Source organism: Chinchilla lanigera, unplaced genomic scaffold, assembly GCF_000276665.1.
Source record: "Chinchilla lanigera isolate Chin_1 unplaced genomic scaffold, ChiLan1.0 scaffold00074, whole genome shotgun sequence".
Lineage (NCBI taxonomy): Eukaryota > Metazoa > Chordata > Mammalia > Rodentia > Chinchillidae > Chinchilla > Chinchilla lanigera.
Genome location: NW_004955475.1, coordinates 6,079,647 through 6,083,836, shown reverse-complemented (window position 1 = coordinate 6,083,836; position 4,190 = coordinate 6,079,647). Strand labels below are relative to the sequence as shown.

At 38.3% G+C, this 4,190-nt stretch overlaps 1 protein-coding gene across 2 annotated transcripts in view; it reads left to right on the top strand.

Annotated features, from left to right (window-relative positions):
* Eda2r (ectodysplasin A2 receptor) overlaps nucleotides 1–3,684 on the top strand; it is a 63,187-nt gene extending 59,503 nt beyond the window's left edge. Inside the window, exon 7 of one of the 2 annotated variants that reach the window (XM_005401579.2) lies at nucleotides 3,646–3,684. The gene's annotated coding sequence lies outside the window, so the exon portion shown is untranslated. Of the gene's footprint in view, nucleotides 1–3,163; nucleotides 3,300–3,645 lie in introns of those variants that run through there. The other variant, XM_013502892.1, reaches the window with a different exon arrangement.
* The last annotated feature ends 506 nt before the right edge of the window (nucleotides 3,685–4,190 follow it).

The window sequence follows — 4,190 nt, the reverse complement described above, 5'->3', positions numbered from 1 at the left end:
TCTCTCTCTCTCTCTCTCTCTCTCTCTCCTCTCCTCTCCTCTCCTCTCCTCTCCTCTTCTCTTTTACCACACTCTATTACTCAATTCAGAACAAAAGAAGAGATAGAATTTGTGTTCTTTCAGTTATCTTTTTTGAGTATCTATATTGCCTGGAGCGAAGAAGGAGAGGAAGCATCTAGGAGGAACTTAGAGGAGAGGAGAAAGAGTTAGGGATATATCCCTAAGACCAAGAGGGGAAAGGCAGGAAACCACCACATTCTCAGGGGTGGATATAGGAAAAGAACTACTAGCAAGGGGAAGTATCATCACAGACTACAGAAGGGTACCACAGAATGAGGAATACCTGGGAATTATCGGTGAGTTAAGAGCCTGAAAATTTGTGTGTATCTGCCGGTCCTTCTTTTGTGGAAGAAAATCTCTTTTAAAAGTCTAACCATACCTCATATTCTCATTTAATAAAATAAGGAATTCTGGTACACAGTAAGGGAGGTTGAACCCTTTACTTTGTGGATAGTGAGGAAAGAATAAGAAGAGTAAACATGTGGGCAGCACTCATACAGTGACAAGGATTGATGTCAGGGCCTTCATATTGAGCTACATCTCTAGCCCTTTATTCCTGTATTTATTTATTTTATTGTTGAGCCAGTGTTTTGCTAAGCCACTGAGTTGGCCAGGCTGAGCTCAAACTTGCAATCCTCTTTGATTAGCCTTCCAAAGTGTTGGTATTACTTTGGATTACATATGCCACCATACCCTACTTCCAACTTTTATATTCTGTCTTATTCAATATCCCAAAGTTTCTAAGTGGTAGAAGCTCTTTATACTGTCCATTTTACAAAGGAAGAAGTTGAGCTGCAGACAGCTTTATTGGTTTTCCTATTATATAGCAGTGAGTGATGTGCTGGAATTCTGGCTCAAGTCTGTCTTTGGTGCCTAAGCACGTTCCACCATGCAACAGCTGCCTCTGAAACAGGCCTCAGAAAAAAGGATGCTTGTCCCACTGAGTCAATCATAGTGCCAAATCTGGAAACCTACATCAGTCTTCCTCGGAGTTTTTAAGTGTCACATAGTAGTGTCAAACTATCATCAGCTCATGATATGCCAACCATTCCCTTATAATCTGAATGACTACATTGGCAACTGGCCAGAAAGTTACTAAAAGAGCATTCCAGCAATTCTGATTCACCTACCTCGACCAATTACTAGCTGGAGTAAGACCTTTCTCCATTCTGTGAACTGCATCGGTCAGTGCTTACTAGAGAAACAGTTTAATGCAAGATATGCAAATATGTAGGAATTTACAAGACTGGATTACATTGGCTGCCCACAGCCAAGTGTGAAAGAGTGCAAAATGACTGCAAACTAGAGAACTTAAAGACCCAGTCAAAGGCCTAGAGCTCAGTGTAGTCTCCTGTGCAAGTAAGTATGAGGAGGCCAAGGGGTTTACAATGGAAGCTTGAAGGCTCTGCCACAGAAGGCTGAAGGATCCGTGCTATAGGCTGAAGAGTCTGTTTTAAACCAGGAGATGATGAAGACTGGCGCTCCTCCAAGGAAACAGAAGTGGGCATTCTTTCTTTGTTTCCCTTTCTTATATTCTGGTGTCAATCATCCCTAGGGTGGATCTTCCACACTCAGAACTATGCTGAGCCAATTTAGTTGGGCATTTCTTCCCCAAGTTGACACAATCAGTTAATTATCACAATTCATCCATTATAATTTGACAAGTAGACACATTCCTTTAAACCATAATCTCTAGATACAAAGACAAGTTCATAATTTTGACTAAATGTTATGACTGTCCATCATACAAACAAATGCAGTAATAGAAGTATTGTTTGAGTGATGTTTACTCCTAAGATTTCAGAACTTAAACATTACTTGAAATATGAAAACCACAGTGAATGTAATTTTGATGAATTGGAAACATATACCAATAAACACCCCGTATAGAATGGAAAGACCTCCACAATTGTGCAGTGAGTTATAGAAACACTTCAATACATTGATATATGTTTTATTTTTTGAGCTAATTTTTACTAGTTATACTTGTTTTACATACAAGGGAGACCACACTGCTCTTCACACTATCATTTCAAAAGTATTCATGTCCCTTGATTCCTTTCTGTTGCACACTATTTCAATTCATTATGTTATTGCTTATCATTTTCCATTTCATTTTCATACATAGCTTAATTTACTCAATTCTACTTTATAGTATAATGTCATTTATATTATGTATTCCTTTCAGTTTCACCTTCTATTCCCCTTAGATAATTTTCCATTTAATTTATTAATTTATTTCATTGCACCTGAATTTTCCATTCACTTCCTTTCATCCCACTTTGTGTCCTAACCCATCATCTATTCACCTCTATATTTCATAACCAATCGTGTAATGCTCACTTCATTTTTTCCTTTACATATTGAATTTCATTTAATTGCTATTCTTTTTTATATTTTATTTACATGTGTTTTGTGTTCATAATCCATCAGTTCCATGTTCTATTTCATCCCATATTTTATTTCACTATATTGTATGTCTCATTCAATCTTTTTTCCTCTGAATATTCTTTTACAGTTCATTTTGTATGTCTCTGCTTTTGGTATCCATTATATGATATTTCTCAGTGATATTCTGTTTAGCTCAAAATTCATTCTGTTCCACTTTCCATTTGATGCTGCAATATGTATTCTATTTTCTATTTTTCCAGAGTTCCTTGGATATTGTACTGTGTTTTAATAAATTCTGTTTTGCAATCCAGTCATAGCCCAATCAAAATTTGAATTCTTAATACATTGCTCTTCTGAATTGCATTACAATTCATATTCAGTGTACTTTTTTTTTGTTTTTTTACCCCCTCTGCTACTGGGGATGGAATTTAAGGCCTTCCACATGCTAGGAAAGTGCTCTATCACTGAGTTACATTCCAAACACTGAGTTTTACTTTTGTCCAATTTCATATCCCATCCCACTCCATTTTCATGACATTTTGCTTGATTTTGTGTTCTACTCATCAAATCTCCAATTTTCTATTTTCATAAATTTCAGTCTACTGACTGTCTTTATTTTGTCAATATTCTCCATTTCATATTATTACATATTTTTCTGTATATATCATGCCAAGAGTTTCTTTTCTTTTTCTTTTGTTTTTGACTCTACTAGGTGAATCCAGAAGTTTTCATATCCTGGACAAGAGTCTACCACTGAGTTACAACCACCTCCCTTTTTACTTGATGTGGGGTCTTATTCAGATGCCCAAGCTGGCCTTGAAAGTGAGATCTCCCTGCCTCAACTTCCCAGTATCTAGGATCATAAGTGTTATGGTTGATACACTGTGTCAACTTGGGGAGTCTACAGGTTTGGCTAAGTGACTCAGCAGTTCTACATCCTGGGGTGCAAAGGACATGCTCTTCTGTACCTAGGATGCTGTTCATTGTGTCAATGTGAGAAGTTTAGAAGGTTAACTATGTGAGTGCCACCCCCTGGGTGGGGGTAGCCGTCTTACAATATAAGAGAGAGGCTTGCATGCCCTGCCATTCCCCACTTTGCTCTTGTTGCTTTGTTATCTTCTGCCTCAGAGCCACCACTTAAAGATAAACAAACCTTTCCTTCCTTCATTTTGGGCATTGTGTGTTTTGTCTCAGCAACGAGAGAAAAGTAACCAAGAAAGAATTTGGTACCAGAGAAGTGGGGTCCTCACTATGACTGTACCTGACCATGTGGTTCAAGAGCTTTTGGAAATGGCTTGTGGGAAGAATTTGGAAAGGTTCGGAAACGTCCCCTGAAAGAGTAGAGCTCGAACATCTTTGGCTCTTCTGTTTGGGAGATTCTGGTCAGAGCTCAGAAGATCAGAAAGCAGATAGAAATCCTGCAGGTGAAGACCGGGTTCTGGAGATTTCCGTTGAGAAGAAGAACTGCATTCGTTTTGTACTCCAGATGATGTGTGTTACGACTTGGCAGAAAGTTTGTCTGCATTTTGTTCTTGTCCAGAGACTTTGCCTAAGACTGAGATTAAGAGTGGCAGCGGACTTACTAATCTGGCAAAAGAAATTTCAAGGCAGTCGAATGTTGGGGAAGTGTCATGGCTATTGTTGGAGGATTTTAGCCAGATTTATATTGAGAATCAAGAACAAAGAGCCCAGTAGGATGATTTAAAATGTTGTGAGTTTGGCCAGAAAGGAAGCTCCAG